Below are 17,760 nucleotides of genomic sequence, written 5' to 3' on the forward strand. Positions count from 1 at the left end.
AAACGACAAGTATTGCATCAAAATTCATTCTTTTTATTTATTTATTTTTTTGTCCATGCCGTGCAGCTTGTGGGATCTTAGTTCCCTGTCCAGTGATTGAATCTGGGCCACCAGAGTGAAAGCGCTGAGTCCTAACCACTGGACTGCCGGGAATTCCCTCAAGATTCATTTCAATCCCTGAGCAAGGCTTTATGAATACAGACCTGATAATGCATTATTATAAGAAAATGAAAAGCACAGACTTTGTGGTGGTGCCTTCAGAGCTGAGTAATTCTGGAGAGTAATTATGAAGCAGGAGAATGATTATACAAACTGCAGACTAAACATTTAAGTCCTGTGTAAGGGCCAGCTGACAAGTGAAGGTAATTAATAGGCAGTTACAATGTGGAAGATTCCAGAAAATAGAGTTTTGTCATCTGCAATTCAGTTTCTGACAGAAGAATAGTAGTAGGATGAATGTAGTTGGATTAAGTAATCTTGAGAGGAAGGGCATTTTCAAATCATTTTTGGAAAGAATCCCTGGTGTTGTTTGGTTCCCTCTATCCCTTTATGAAAGAGCGTTCTTCTTATATATTACGGTTGGCAAGCATGTGGGTAAAAGAAATGTCACAAGCAGCTGCTACAGCTGTGCAAGCAAGCCGCTGGGAGGATCAGACTCTTGTTAGCTTTTATGAAGTTAGGTGTCTGGTCTCTGTTTCTTTGCCTTCCAAAGGCACTTCCTGGCAGAGAGTTACAAACAGTGAGTGCCTCATCGAAAACCCCAGGTTGGCAGCATCTGCTCTAGCGGTTGGCAGACTGCAGCTGGCCCTGAGCGTGGCTTGCTAATTTTCTGGGTCAGGTGTGGCTGTGGTAGTGATGGGCCTCAGCCAAATAGGACCCTCTAATCACTGCTCCCTTCTCCTGCCCCAGATGCAAGGACTTAAGAAGGCTGACAGGGATTATTCTTGCCTTCCTTTGGGACACAGGGGAAAAGAAGGGGAGCATAATGGGCTTTCTGGAAAGCCAGGAGCCCAGTTTCCAGAGCTAACTTTCAGACAACCATGAGACTGACCTTTGATGACCTCCATCATCTTCTATGTTTTTTTGGTACGCTTTCCTCCACACCACTCTTATCCTCACTGCTGACAGATCCCTTTGGCCTACTCTCTAAATGTCCAATTTAATCTTCCTTTGGAATACCACCAAAGTCTTCTTTGCTTTTACTGTGTACCCCACCTTCCAAAATGATCCTCTTCCCCACTTTTTCAGAATGTCCATTCCCTCAGGACTAACCCTAGAAGACTGGCAAACTGATTAATTCACACAAGTATGTAACTGTTTTGTGCCCTTGGAGGGTTATAAAATTAAGGTGGTTATTCATTGTAGAAGGCCTTTAAAAGCCGAGTGATCAAGAATATTTTATATCCTGTTCATCCCCATGCAGCAGATAATCATACTATCTCAGTTTTACAGATTGGGGCTCAATAAACGTAAGCAACCTACTTAAATAAATAGTCGAGGCAGGGCTTGAACCCACATCTCTGGCTCCAAGAGGGCTTGTTCATCCCTCACACTCTGCTGCCTGAACAACAGGTGAAAATATTTTTAGATAGTTGATTCTTCTCAACTTTTAGGATAACGAATAGGTTAGTCTCTAAAAGTTAGCAATCTGGTAAGGGGGTGCAATGAACTGAGCTGTGTCTCTACCAGATAAATTCATATGTTGAAGCTCTAACCCCAGTGGGAAAGTATTTGGAGATGAGGTCTTTTGGGGAGATAATTACATATAAATGAAGTCACGAAGATGGGGTCCTTATGATGGGATTAGTGCCTTTACAGGAAGAGATGTCAGACAGCTTGCTTTCTCTCTCGGCCATGTGAGGACACAGCAAGAAGGCAAGCCAGCAAGTGTTCTCACCAAAACCTGACTGTGCTGGCACCCTGATCTCAGACTTCCAACCTCCAGAACTGTGAGAAAATAAATTCCTGTTGTTTAAGCCACCCAGTCTGTGGTATTTTGTTATGGCAGCCCAAGCTGACTAATATAGGAGAATGCAAAGAGCACTAGGTCCATTGTGCCAATGTGTAGCCATATCTTTTTACTTACCAAATGCTCACCTGATGACTCCCAAGAAACCAGGAAAGAACTATGGAAAAAGCAAAACAAAATAAACCCCCCCCAAACCCCCAGGAAATTCTTCTGGTGCATATTCTTACTAGGTTTTCTTAAAATTATGTTTTGCTATGAAACCCTGAGTACAAGCCACTTGCTACAAAATAATCCATAATTTCTCTTAACCTAGTGATATCAGCTTGGAGTTTTCCTTTTTTCCCCCCTTCCTAATTGGGTACAATGTTCCCAATTGTATTAGTTATTTAAAAAAAAGAAAAAAAGAAAAGGAAAAAACCCCACAAAAGCCATGCACAGTCATTTAAAATAATTCTCTTCTTGACCTAGTTGTTTCCATCTGGTGTTCTGGATGAAAGAAGTGCCCTCAAATGAGCTTTATTCTCTGCAAGTTACTTTCTCTGATGCCAAAGCCACACATCTGGTGCGTGGCAGACAGGAAAGTTTGCCCCAGGATAAGTCAAGTGGGGATGATTCATATAACCCAAGGGTGATGTCATAGTCCAAGGTCAACTGAAACTTGCTTAGGCAAAGGAGGAATTCATTGTATCTCATAATCGAACCATGAGAGGACAGGGATGTGGCTGGACTTTGGGGGTAAAGGGGATGAGGACTCAACCATCATAAGCCTCCATCCCTCCATCCCTGGCCTCTTCTGTTCTCTCCTTTTTGCTTCCATTCTGCCTGACAATGTCCTCCTGACGGCTGGAAATAAGACCAGCAGAAGCAACCAACCCACGCAGGTCATAGCTTAGGTCCAGTGTTCACACCCAAAACTGGTTGACATTGATGGTAGCTATTTTAAACCACATGAATAGAATGGAGGAAGGGATTATCTCCCAAAGATAAGAAATGCTATTCATAAAAGCAGTGCAGAAATGAGCTGTGTAGATTCCAAATAAATGATACTATAAATGGTTATGGGAATCACACATAAATGATGGTAAAGCAGGTTATTTATGCATTACATGTATTCTTGAAATTTAGTTTTCCAAAAAGTTTTGATTTGTAGCATCTAAAATTCCCACTGTTTTATATTACTGAAATAGAAATATGAATGAACAGAAAATTTTTATTTTAAATACATAATAAAGCTACACTTAAAGAATTTTGACTCACACATTTTAAAGACTGACAGTTTTCAGATGGCAAATAACTCTATAAAAGAACTTTTGAAAAATAATAGTAATGAGGAAGAACTCAAGTAATGAAATATTTATTCACCTGTCATTTTTCCTTAAGTATATACAATGTAACTGTAAAATAAGGAAACAAACAAACGAAAAGTGACAGGCACACTAGAACCTTAAGCCAATAAGTTTAAAATGTAGTCATTTTGTTGGTGTAACAACTAATATTTACTGAATGTTTATTAAGTGTTGGTAACTATTAAAAAACTTCTATTGGCATTATCTGAATTAATGCTCAAAACAAGTAGTTGCTAAACTAATGCCTGTGGCCAAATCCAACCTACCATCTGTTTTTGTAGAGAGTTTTATTGGAACACAGCAGCACCCATTCATTTATGCATTGTCTATGGCTACTTTCACACTATAGAACTGAGTAGTTGCAGCAGACTGTATGGGCTGCCTGAAGAATCTATCAACTGATCTTTTATAGAAAAAGTTGGTGGATTCTTGAAAAACAATCCTAAAAAGTATTCAATACTATTATCCCCACTTGATGCCAAGGTCACATACTGGTATTGTCAGAGTGGTGACTCAGACTCACTTCTGTCTGAATATAAAGTCTATAATCTTTTTAGATATTTTCACAGCAGAGAACACTGTTTGGGTTCAAATCATACTCCACCACTTAGCAGCTGCATGTTGGACATTTTGCTTAATGTCCCTGTGTCTCAGATTTCTCCACAGCTCTTCCAGCTGGTAACAGATGTTGCTGGTCATCCTTGACATCAGCAGAGCTCTTGGACCCCAGTGTCTGTCTGCTTTGAAATAACCTCCTCAACATTTTCAAAGTTCCCCTCAGATACCCGGGAACAACTTGTGTAGCAGTGTTATCTGGGCAGGGTGCTGGGACCAATATCCTTCTGGACCCTGGTCCCTATTTCTCCCCTTTGGGGTGTTTCTTGATCTCCCCACCCACCATGTTGGGTCGACCAGATGCCCCAAAGAACTCCAGGCCTCATATCTATGGGATCATTTTTGGGCCCCTGTGCTGGCCCTGATTTTAGGAGGGTGACCTGAAAAGCAATTGTTCCTCAGGATAGCTCTGTCTTCTCTAGTAAGATTTTGTGGGACTGAGACACCATACAAGTGCAGACACACTGATTTTTTTTTTTTAAGATTTATTTATTATTTATTTTATTTATTTTTGGCTGCATCGGGTCTTAGTTGGGTCACCCAGGATCTTTGTTGAGGCACGCGGGATCTTTCGTTGTAGTGCGCGGGCTCTTTGTTGTGATGTGGGGACTTCTCTCTAGTTGTGGCATGCAGGTTTTTTCTCTTCTCTAGTTGTGGTGCGTGGGCTCTTTAGTTGTGGCACACAGTTCCAGAGTGCATGGGCTCTGTAGTTTGCGGCACGTAGCCTCTCTAGTTGAGGCACGTGGAATCTTAGTTCCCTGATCGAACTGATGTGCCCTGCATTGTAAAGCAGATTCTTTACCACTGGACCACCAGGAAGTCCTGACACACTGATTTTGATGACTCCCACGTAGGAGACACAAGTTCATGGCTCTGGGGTATCCATGGCCCACTGCCAACCCTTGGGCTGCCACGTGTTGGGTTCATTTGTCAGCTCTCACCCCTCCATGTTCCAATATATGGCAATCTCTGGTCTCTGTCCCCCCCGCCGCCCCCCACCATCCCCCCAGGGCAGCACTGGTGGAATCATACTTCCTTTACTTTCTGCACCTCCAGTCACTGGCACCAGGATGGCCAAACCCCCTCCCTGCCCAGTCCTCCAGAGGTCTTTGACATTCTCTTCAGAGAGCTTTTGAGCTGTTGGCCTGCAATTCCTGTAGACCCTTCTGACTGATGCCCTCATTAGGCTTCAAGTATTTGTCAACATTTGAACTCCATGTTTAAGCCATGTTGGTGAAAGATGGACATTCCTTGCACAAATAGGAACACTCATCTTTGTCTACTCCCAGCGTCTTCCCCTCTCTTCCCACTGATGGTGGTCTGTGGAAGGCAGAGGTGCTATCAACATTGGAAGAAATCACATTCTAGGAATTCGGTGATTCCCCAAAGGAGTTCAAGAGAAGATATGGTCCAAAAATGTGCTCTTCTACGTTTATTCTAGAAAATTTCAAACAGTGAATTTAACATGATCAGAAAGCAAATTAACATTCACATTTTCCTTTATATTCTGGGTAAGGATTGCCTTTGTGGTCACCATCCACAAAGCCAGTAACAGCCCTTGAGAGAGTCATTGGAAGTTGGGATACATGGGTGGCAGGATAGGTGACATAATCAGCATTAAATACGTAAATAGTATCAGGGAAATGCAGAGGCAAGCAGATCTATGTTGCCTGAGTCCAAACATTTCTGAAGAGCCATGCTGTTGTGAGTAATAACAGCATTGTTAGCCTCTTCTCCCTGGGGAAAGGTGAAATTAGCACATCTAACAATAAAGAACACAAAGAGATAGTTCTGGCACTTGTACAGGAAGTGATGGTGCCTAGACACCATGAATAATCTTCACTCACACGACTTGGACAGTAAGCAAATGTGAAAATACCTCTTCTCTACCCAATGTTCTGTATTTCCATAAATAAATCATTATGCTCATGCAGGACCATGAATTTTGTAAAACATTTAAAAAATCAAATTGCAGGGACCCTGCAAAAAATACTTGCTAGGACACACACCCTAGGGACAGTCTGCCTGGGGGTCACCTTATTTTCATTCCTATTAAGGCACTCTTGCTTTTATTTGTAATTTCTCCTGCCTTTTTTTAAAAACATCTTTATTGGAGTATAATTGTTTTACAATGGTGTGTTAGTTTCTGCTGCATAACAAAGTGAATCAGCTATACATATACATACATCCCCATATCTCCCCCTCTTGCGGCTCCCTCCCACCCTCCCTATCCCACCCGTCTAGGTGAACACAAAGCACCGAGCTGATCTCCCTGTGCTATACGGCTGCTTCCCACTACTTATCTATTTTACATTTGGTAGTGTATATATGTCCATGCCACTCTCTCACTTCATCCCAGCTTACCCTTCCGCCTCCCCATGTCCTCAAGTCCATTCTCTATGTCCCATGGCCTCAAGTCCATTCTCTATGTCTTTGTCTTTATTTCTGTTCTGCCCCTAGGTTCTTCAGAACGTTTTCCTTTTTTAGTTTGCATATATATGTTAGCATACTGTATTTGTTTTTCTCTTTCTGACTTACTTCACTCTGTATGATAGTCTCTAGGTCCATCCACCTTGCTACAAATAACTCAATTTCATGACTTTTTATGGCTGAGTAATACTACATTGTATATATGTGCCACATTTTCTTTATCCATTCATCTGTCAACGGAACCTAAGTTGCTTCCATGTCCTGGCTATTGTAAGTAGCGCTGCAATGAATATCGTGTTACATGACTCTTTTTGAATTATGGTTTTCTCAGGGTATATGCCCAGTAGTGGGATTGCTGGGTCATATGGTAGTTCTATTTTTATTTTTCTAAGGAACCTCCTTAGTGGCGGTATCAATGTACATTCCCACCAACAGTGCAAGAGGGTTCCCTTTTCTCCATACCCTCTCCAGCATTTATTGTTTGTAGATTTTTTTTGAGTTGTAATTTTTTTTAACATCTTTATTGGAGTATAATTGCTTTACAATGGTGTGTTAGTTTCTGCTTTATTATTGTTTGTAGATTTTTTGATGATGGCCATTCTGACGGGTATGAGGTGATACCTCATTGTAGTTTTAATTTGCATTTCTCAATGATTAGTGATGTTGAACATCCTTTCATGTGTTTGTTGGCAATCTGTACATCATCTTTGGAGAAATGTCTGTTTAGGTCTTCTGACCATTTTTCGATTGGGTTGTTTGTTTTTTTGATATTGAGCTGCATGAGCTGCTTGTAAATTTTGGAAATTAATCCTTTGTCAGTTGCTTCATTTGCATAAATTTTTGCCCATTCTGAGGGCTGTCTTTTCGTCTTGTTTATGGTTTCCTCTGCTGTGCAAAAGCTTTTAAGTTTCATTAGGTCCCATCTGTTTATTTTTGTTTTTATTTCCATTTCTCTAAGAGGTGGGTCAAAAGGATTTTGCTGTGATTTATGTCATAAAGAGTTCTGCCTATGTTTTCCTCTAAGAATTTTATAGTGTCTGGCCTTACATTTAGGTCTTTAATCCATTTTGAGTTTATTTTTGTGTATGGCATTGGGGAGTATTCTAATTTCATTCTTTACATATAGCTGTCCAGTTTTCCCAGCACCACTTATTGAAGAGGCTGTCTTTTCTTCATTGTATATTCTTGCCTCCTTTATCAAAGATAAGGTGATCATGTGTGCGGGGGTTTATCTCTGGGCTTTCTATCCTGTTCCATTGATCTATATTTCTGTTTTTGTGTCAGTACCATACTGTCTTGATTACTGTAGCTTTGTAGTATAGTCTGAAGTCCGGGGGCCTGATTCCTCTAGCTCCATTTTTCTTTCTCAAGATTGCTTTGGCTATTCAGGGTCTTTTGTGTTTCCATGCAAATTGTGAAATATTTTGTTCTAGTTCTGTAAAAAATGCCATTGCTAGTTTGATAGGGATTGCATTGAATCTGTAGATTGCTTTGGGTAGTAGAGTCATTTTCACAATGTTGATTCTTCCAATCCAAGAACATGGTATATCTCTTCATCTGTTTGTATCCTCTTTAATTTCTTTCATCACTGTCTTATAGTTTTCTGCATACAGGTCTTTTGTCTCCTTAGTTAGGTTTATTCCTAAGTATTTTATTCTTTTTGTTGCAGTGGTAAATGGGAGTGTTTCCTTAATTTCTCTTTCAGATTTTTCATCATTAGTGCATAAGAATGCAAGAGATTTCTGTGCATTAATTTTGTATCCTGGTACTTTACCAAATTCATTGATTAGCTCTAGTAGTTTTCTGGTAGCGTCTTTAGGATTCTCCATATATAGTATCATGTCATCTGCACACAGTGACAAATTTACTTCTTCTTTCCCAATTTGGATTCGTTTTATTTTTTTTTCTTCTCTGCTTGCTTTGGCTAAAACTTCCACAACTGTGTTGAATAATAGTGGTGAGAGTGGGCAACCTTGTCTTGCTCCTGATCTTAGTGGAAATGGTTTCAATTTTTCACCATTGAGGACGATGTTGGCTGTGGGTTTGTCATATATAGTCTTCATTATGTTGAGGTAAGTTCCCTCTATGACTACTTTCCGGAGGGTTTTTATCATAAATGAGTGTTGAATTTTGTCAAAAGCTTTTTCTTCATCTATTGAGATGATCATATCGTTTTTCTCCTTCTATTTTTTAATATAGTTTATCACATTGATTGATTTGTGTATACTGAAGAATCCTTTCATTCCTGGATAAGCCCCACTTGGTCATGGTGTATGATCCTTTTGATGTGCTATTGAATTCTGTTTGCTAGTATTTTGTTGAGGATTTTTGCATCTATGTTCATCAGTGATACTGGCCTGTAGTTTTCTTTTTTTGTGGCATCTTTGTCTGGTTTTGGTATCAGGGGGATGGTGGCCTTGTAGAATGAGTTTGGGAGTGTTCCTCCCTGTGCTATATATTTGGAAGAGTTTGAGAAGGATAGGTGTTCGCTCTTCTCTAAATGTTTGATAGAATTCGCCTGTGAAGCCATTTGGTCCTGGGTTTTTGTTTGTTGGAAGATTTTTAATCACAGTTTCAATTTCAGTACTTGTGATTGGTCTGTTCATATTTTCTATTTCTTCCTGATTCAGTCTTGGCAGGTTGTGCATTTCTAAGAATTTGTCCATTTCTTCCAGGTTGTCCATTTTATTGGCATAGAGTTGCTTGTAGTAATCTCTCATGGTCTTTTGTATTTCTGCAGTGTCAGTTGTTACTTCTCCTTTTTCATTTCTAATTCTATTGATTTGAGTCTTCTCCCTTTTTTTCTTGATGAGTCTGGCTAATGGTTTATCTATTTTGTTTATCTTCTCAAAATACCAGCTTTTAGTTTTATTGATCTTTGCTATTGTTTCCCTCATTTCTTTTTCATTTATTTCTGATCTGATCTTTATGACTTCTTTTCTTCTGCTAACTTTGGGTTTTTTTTCTTCTTTCTCTAATTGCTTTAGGTGTAAGGTTAGGTTGTTTGAGATTTTTCTTGTTTCTTGAGGTGGGATTGTATTGCTATATACGTCCCTCTTAGAACTGCTTTTGCTGCATCCCGTAGGTTTGGGTCATCGTGTCTTCATTGTCATTTGTTTCTAGGTATTTTTTGATTTCCTCCTTGATTTCTTTCTTTCTTTTTTTTTTTTTTTTTTTTTTTTTTTTTTTTTTTTGCAGTATGTGGGCCTCTCACTGCTGTGGCCTCTCCCGTTGCGGAGTACAGGCTCCGGACGCGCAGACTCAGTAGTCATGGCTCACGGGCCCAGCTGCTCCATGGCACATGGGATCTTTCTGGACCAGTTCACAAACCCGTGTCCCCTGCATCGGCAGGCAGACTCTCAACCACCGTGCCACCAGGGAAGCCCTCCTTCTTGATTTCTTCAGTGATCTCTTGGTTATTTAGTAGTGTATCGTTTAGCCTCCATGAGTTTGTATTTTTTACAGGTTTTTCCCTGTAATTGATATCTAGTCTCATAGCATTGTGGTTGGAAAAGATTCTTGATACAACTTCAATTTTCTTAAATTTACCAAGGCTTGATTTGTGACACAAGATATGATCTATCCTGGAGAATATTTCATGAGCCCTTGAGAAGAAAGTGTGTTCTGTTGTGTTTGGATGCAATGTCCTATAAATATCAGTTAAGTCCATCTTGTTTAATGTATCATTTCTGTGGTAGTTATTTCCACTATTTTATCTTCCAGGTCACTTATCTGTTCTTCTGCCTTAGTTATTCTGCTATTGATTCCATCTAGAGAATTTTAATTTTCATATATTGTGTTGTTCATCATTGCTTTTTGCTCTTTAGTTCTTCTAGTTCCTCTTTAAGCGTTTCTCCATTCTATTTCCAAGATTTTGAATCATCTTTATTATCATTTCTCTGAATTCTTTTTCAGGTAGACTGCCTATTTCCTCTTCATTTGTTTGGTCTGGTGGGTTTTCACCTTGCTTTGTCATCTGCCATGTATTTCTCTGTCTTCTCATTTTGGTTGACTTACTGTGTTTGGGGTCTCTGTTTCACAGGCTGCAAGTTCATAGCTCCCATTCTTTTTGGTCTCTGCCCCCAGTGGCTAAGGTTGTTTCAGTGGGTTGTGTAGGCTTCTTGGTGAAGGGGACTTGTGCGTGTGTGTTCTGGTGGTTGGGGCTGGATCTTGTCTCTCTGGTGGGCAGGACCATGTCTGGTGGTGTGTTTTTGGGTGTCTGTGAACTTTTTATGATTTTAGGCAGCCTCTCTGCTAATGGGTGGGTTTGTGTTCCTCTCTTGCTAGTTGTTTGGCATAGGGTGTCCAGCACTGTAGCTTGCTGGTGGTTGAGTGGAGCTGTGTCTTAGTGTTGAGATGGAGATCTCTGGGAGAGCTTCCACTGTTTTATATTACGTGGGGCTGGGAGCTCTCTGGTGGACCAATGTCCTGAACTCTGGTTTTCCACCTCAGAGGCTCAGGCCTGACACCCGGCCAGAGCACCAAGATCCTGTCAGCCACACGGCTCTGAAGAAAAGGGAGAGAAAGAAAGAAAGAGAGAGAGAGGAATGAAGGAAGGAAGGATAAAATAAAGTTATTAAAATAGAAAAATATTATTAAAAATAAAAAAATTAAAAAGTAATTAAAAAAAAGAAAGAAAGAAAGAAGAGAGCAACCAAACCAAGAAACAAAATCTCCAGTGATAACAAATGCTAAAAACTGTACTAAAAGAACCCCCAAAAACAAAAACGGACAGTCAGAACCCTAGGACAAATGGCAAAAGCAAAGCTATAAAGGCAGACCCACACAAAGAAGCATACACGTACACACTCACAAAAAGAGGAAAAGGGAAAAGATATATATATATATAAATTAAAAAAGGAAGACAGCAACCAAATCAATAAACAAATCTACCAATGGTAATAAGATTTAAATACTAAACTAAGGTAAACATAAAACCAGAAACAAATTAGATGCAGAAAGCAGACCCCAAGTGTACAGTTGCAACCAAAGTCCACTGCCTCAATTTTGGGATGATTCGTTGTCTATTCAGGCCTTCCACCGTTGCAGGGCACATCAAGTTGATTGTGGCAATGTAATCCGCTGCTCCTGAGGCTGCACAGTTATTTCCCTTTCTCTTCTTTGTTTGCACAGCTCCTGGGCTTCAGCTTTGGATTTGGCCCCGCCTCTGCCTGTAGGTCACCTGAGGGCATCTGTTCCCCACCCAGACAAGGCGGGGTGAAAGGAGTGGCTGATTAGGGGGCTCTGGCTCACTCAGGCCAGGGGGAGGGATGGGTATGGAATGCCGGGCAAGCCTGTGGCGGCAGAGTCCAGCGTGACGTTGCAACAGCCTGAGGTGCGCCATGTGTTCTCCTGGGGAAGTTGTCCCTAGATCACAGGACCTTGGCAGTGGCAGGCTGCACAGGCTCCTGGGAGGGAAGGTGTGGATAGTGACCTGTGCTTGCACACAGGTTTCTTGGTGGCGGCAGCAGCAGCCTTAGTGTTTCATGCACGTGTCTGGGGTCCATGTTGATAGCCATGGCTCACGCCTGTCTCTGGAGCTCATTTAGGTGGTGCTCTGAATCCCCTCTCCTCATGCACCCTGAAACAATGGCCTTTTGCTTCTTAGGCAGGTCCAGAGTTTTTCCCGGACTCCCTCCCGGCTAGCTGTGGCTCACTAGCCCCCGTCAGGCTGTGTTCGCGCAGCCAACCCCAGTCCTCTCTCTGGTATCTGACCTCTGAAGCCAGGAGCCTCAGCTCCCAGCCCCCTCCTGCCCTGGCAGGTGAACAGACAAGCCTCTCGAGCTGGTGAGTGCTGGTCGGCACCGATCCTCTGTGAGGGAATCTCTCCACTTTGCACTCTACGCCCCTATTGCTGTGCTCTCCTCCGTGGCTCCAAAGCTTCCCTGCCATCACCCCTGTCTCCGCCAGTGAAGGGGCTTCCTAGTGTGTGGAAACTCTTCCTCCTTCACAGCTCCCTCCCAGTGGTGCAGGTCCTGTCCCTATTCTTTTGTCTCTGTTTTTCCTTTTTTCTTTTGCCCTACCCAGGTACGTGGGGAGTTTCTTGCCTTTTGGGAAGTCTGAGGTCTTCTGCCAGCATTCAGTAGGTGTTCTGTAGGAGTTGTTCCACATGTAGATGAAGTTTTGATGTATTTGTGGGGAGGAAGGGGATCTCCACATCTTACTCCTCTGCCATCTTGAAGGCACCCCTCTCCTATCTCTTTTAAGGGTTGTGCTTTCCTGTATGTTTTCTGCTTATTTAGGTTGCTCTTTCTTGTCTCCTTTTCAAAAATCAACTTATGCTTCATAGTACTGTGTACCCCTCAACTTCTTTTCAAGCAGATAAATATTGCCACCCTTTTTCTTTGTCTCTTTGATCATCTGCCTGTCTTAGTCTGTCATTCTTTCTTTCTGTGTCACACACACACACACACACACATACACACACACACTCTCTCTCTCTCTCTCTCTCTTTTTCTCCACATATATACCACACGACAAATACTGAAGAACATATTGTTTTAATGTATAGGCAGTATGTTTACATAGAATTTGTCCCTTGCTTTAGGAACTTTGAAACTCACGAAACAAAGAGCCCCATATTTGATACAGGAAAGAGAGTCCAGGATTACTTACCCTCATTCTCAGATCTGGCATCCGGACAATCAGGTTATCGTATGCTGAGAATGCCAAGATGCCCAGGACAGCACAAGTGGGAATTCTTTTAGATGCCCTGTTGTGTACTCCTGTCTGTGGTTAGAACTTAGCTCTTTCAATCATTACTTGCCTGTGGATCAAGTGTCCTGTGACTTGTGACAGCTGTGGTGTTGGATGAGATAATGAGGCATTATGTGTAATAATTCAATGGCTGTGTGTCTACATTTTCAATATAGAAAGCTACTAAACTGAAGTCACCTTTTCTATCATTTAAAAATATTTGGATAGCCTAAGATTCAGATTTTGCTTTCTACCAGGAGACAATACAGTCAATTTTTACATGTTGTTCTTCTTGGTTATTACGAATAATTTATGTCTTTATTCCTGACACTGTTTGGCTGTTCTAGAAATAGCCAGTGCCACCAATTAGGACACAAAATCAGTTACTGCTGACTTCCTGTCCTTTCTGTGTTCCTGTCCTGCATGTGTTCATGCAGCAGCAGGGTAGGGCATTTGAAATGCATTTGCTTGAGCACATTTAGATAATGTATGGTAAAGGTGACAGGATTCTTTTTGTGTGTGTGCCAATTTATACATTAGCGTCTCTTAAGTGTCAGCTTAAAAATTTCATAAAGCAGTAACACTGATTCAAAATGTTTGTTTAGGGGCTTCGCAGTGGTTGAGAGTCCGCCTGCTGATGCAGGGAACACGGGTTCGTGCCCTGGTCCGGGAAGATCCCACATGCCGCAGAATGGGTAGGCCCGTGAGCCATGGCCGCTGAGCCTGTGCATCCGGAGCCTGTGTTCCGCAACGGGAGAGACCACAACAGTGAGAGGCCTGCGTACCACAAAAAAAAAAAAAAAAAAGTTTGTTTAGGCTTTGTTTAGGACTCTGAGTGCTTACAGCCCCAAATCACATTCTTGTCCTTCTTTAAACCGACAACATTTAAAAGTTTGCTGTAATGGCTCTATCTTATTGTAGTAAACAATAATAAATTTCTTTAGGGCTATATTCTTCTATAAGGCAAATAATGAAAATGTGTAAATATGTAAAAGAATCCAGATCCAAGGAAACATTTGCAAGTATACATATTTTTAAAATATTTCAATCGTATTAGTTTCTATATCCTTTGAACATGTTGGAGACATGCATTGTACCTTGTTTTCTTTTCCTCCAAAATGCTTTTTCAGAATTTATGGCATTTTTCTCATCCAGCTGAGGCTCCTGAGAAGTCTTAATTTCTTGTGGAATTTATATCTTACAGACTAATAAAAAGAATTCTTCTGGTGAGCTTTAATTTTACTGTCTACTTTTAATGCATTTATTCATTCTTTCATCTAATAGGATTGAGGCCTTTTAAAAAATCCACCACCAACAAAATGAAACAAAATACATTGGCAGTGGTCATACTGAAGGCAGGGAAATCGTTAGGAATCTGTTTCTGTAATAGAAGCGAGGAATGATGAGGATCTGAAAGTTAGTGACAGTAGGAATGGAGAAAAGAGGTTGGATATGAGGAATATTAAGGGGGTAGAAGCAAAGGGTTGTGGGGTCGGGGAGCAGAGTCAATTCCCAGGTTTTCATCTCAGGCAGCTGGCTGTGGTGTCATTCACTAGGAGAGGAGAAGGAGGATGGAAGCGTATTTATTGGTGATGGTGAGCTCTGTTTGGAATATGGCGAATTGGAGGTTCCTGCAGGACAAACAAGCAGAGAGGTGCAGTCCTTGGTTACACATTCAGGTATGACGCCCAGGAGTTGAGTTTGGGCAGGAAACACAGATCTGGGAGTCATCAGTAAGTAGCTGGTAGTTAAAGCTGTGCAACCAAACTGAGGGACAAAGAAAAGGACAGGAATGACTCCGGGTGCTCAGTAGTGATGGGGCACATAGAAGAAGAGAAACCAGGAAGGATCCAGGGTGGGGTGGTCAGAGGGGGAGGATGGTGTGAGAGAACAAGCAGTGTCCAGTGGAGTCAAAGCCTGCAGAAAAGGAAGGGAGGTGACATAGGAGATGTCTGTGACTTTAGGAAGAGTTTATTGGTGACTCTGTTGAGGGCAGCTTCAGTGGCGTGGTGGTGGTGGAAGCCAGCGGCTCAGTGAATGTGAGGTGGGGGTCTGGGGACCCAGCTTCCAACTAACCTCTGAAGGTCATGAGATGGGTCAACAGGTTTGAGATGGGCTGTTTAGTTTCCAGTGGGAGAGACTTGAGTACATTCTCTGCCCCATGTTCTCCAGGAGTCTATGATGCTGATAGACCGTTTTGGCCACGGTTGCTCAGAAGCAGTCTCAGTTCTGCTCCTCTTGTCGGATGGAAGGCTTTGCTGTTTAGGTCTCTTTCCCAACTCACCAGATGGCTCCTGGCCCTCCCAGCCTCCCTGTCTTGGATGTGCTTCCTGTCCACTGTCATAGGCAAGGGGCTCACTGTGCCCCTGCTGCTGCTGCCCCTGCCACCTGGCAGTCAGGCCTCACCTGTGCCACATTCAGTATTCCCTCTAGAACCATATTTTCTCCTCACCCACTTGTGCCCACGTGGGTCTCAGGACTCTGAGTCCCAGGAAGAGCCCAGCATGGTCCCATAAGTAGCCAGGTGGCCAGTATGACGACAGGTACTCTGGGGTGGGACTTACCACAACCCAACTGCTGGGCGTCAGGTGCATTACAAGGGCGCTGAGGCATTGACTATGTAGCAGCTGGGGCAGGTGTGGGGAGGCGCTGCCTCAGCCTAGCAGCCCTCTCATTTCCCCAGGGTGTCCTTCAAACCTCTCCATTTCCTTTGTGAGCTGGGCTGTGGGAAGCACTGCCCTGCAGGGCTCCACCTTCAGCACACTGGCTGTCTTTTTGCCAGTCGGCTTCCTGAAGGGTATTTACAACACCTGTCATGTCACTCTTGGGTCTCAGTGGTGCCTCTGGCTTCTTTGATTTGCCCTCGCATACTGGGAAGGCCTATTTAACCTCGCCTGGCTTTTGTGTGGGAAGGAACCCTTCTGAGGAAACAGCTACTGAAGAATATCTTCCTAGCCATAACTCAGAGCCCCTCTGCTGTCTTCTCTGCTTCCCTTTTGTTGTTATCTGGATGACAGGGATAATCTGGCCCCTGCCCACATCAAATGCTATCTGGGGCTGGGAACAAGCCTCAAAACATGTTTTAAATCCTTTCTTTCCCTTCATCTCCCCCAAGTCTGCCCACTGTGCACACACTTGACTTGTTTTACACCAGCAGCAATCAATTGTGAGTGACAGTGACCCTCCTGAAGGTAGCTCACTCTGCCCCCACGGGCCAAGACATCACACCTGTGTCTGATTAGACTTCGCATTACCCCGTGTAAACATGCGGTGCGTGAAAGCAGCCTTCTCTTGTGCACTTGCAGGGGAAGCTTTCCAGAACTCTTAATGCGGGGCTCGACTTTGCTCCTGCTGATCTCCTGCCTGGGATGTTTCCCCCTTCCTTGCCACCACTGACTCAGTATAAATCTTGTCTTACAGGGGAGACAGACATCCAGGGAGGGGAGGTCATCCTGGCTTTATTTCCTTGAAGAACCTAACTTTTAAAGGGAGTCTTCTTTGTTAACTGCTTGAGCTGCCATTACAAAGTACCACACACTGTATGGCTTAAACCACAGAGATTTATTTTCTCACAGTTCTGAGGGTGCCAGTGAGGCTGGTTTTTCCTGAGGCCTCTCTCCTTGGCTTGCAGATGCCACCTTCTTGCTGTGTCCCCACATGGCCTTTTCTGTGCGTGGAGTGACACAGGTATGGGGAGGGAGGGAGAGAGTTTTCTTTCCCCTCTTCTTATAAGTCCACAAATCCTACTGGATTAAGGTCTACTTTACGACCTCCTTTAACCTTAATTACCTCTTTAAATGTTGCCATCTCCAAATACAGTCACATTGGGAATTAGGGCTTCAGCATACGAATCTTAGGGGAACACAATTCAGTTCATAACATTCTATCTTTAACACACTCTGTTTTTCTGCATTCTCTCTAGTACTTGGGTATTGCATTAATTTCCTGCTTTAACAAATTACTACAAACTTGGTGGCTTAAAACAACAGTAATTTATTCTCTCACAGATCAAGAGGCCAGAAGTCCAGAATCAGTATCACTGGGTTGAAATCAAGCCGTCAGCGGGACCTCACACCCTCTGAAAGCTCTCAACTCTAAGGCAGAATCTGTTCCTTGTCTCTTCCAGCTTTTGGTGCCTAATAGCATTCCTTGACTTGTGCCCGCATCACACCAGTCTCTGCCCCTGTAGTCGCTTTGTTTCCTCCTCTTCTGTGTATCAGATTTTCCTTTACCTTTCTCTTATGAGGACAACTGAGATTGCATTTAGGGACAACCTGGATAATCAAGGATAACACCCCATCTCAAGATCATTAATTTACTCATATCTGTAAAGATCCTTATTCCAAATAAGGTAACATTTTCAGGTTCCAGAGACTAGGACCTGATATCTTTGGGGGCCATTATTCAGCCTACCACAGGTATATTGTTCATATACTATCATTTCATATTTTGGTAGTGGAGTCAACCTGTGTAGGGAAGTCTTGTTGGAAGGGCAGGAGACTTAGGGATGTGTTTCTTGGGCATGTCCAAGCAGTCTCACACCCCCAAACCATCCTCCAGGCAGGTGGTTCTGTCCTTTCCCATGGTCTTCTCCTAGGACCTGAAGGGTGGTCTGGAGGCTGGGAAGCTGAGGAGTCTCCCTGGAGAGAAAATGCTTGGATGATTAGGGGTGGGAAGAAAGAAGAGCATCTTCTATGCATTCCT

The sequence above is a fragment of the Phocoena sinus genome, chromosome 13, assembly GCF_008692025.1.
Source record: "Phocoena sinus isolate mPhoSin1 chromosome 13, mPhoSin1.pri, whole genome shotgun sequence".
NCBI classification, from domain to species: Eukaryota; Metazoa; Chordata; class Mammalia; order Artiodactyla; family Phocoenidae; genus Phocoena; species Phocoena sinus.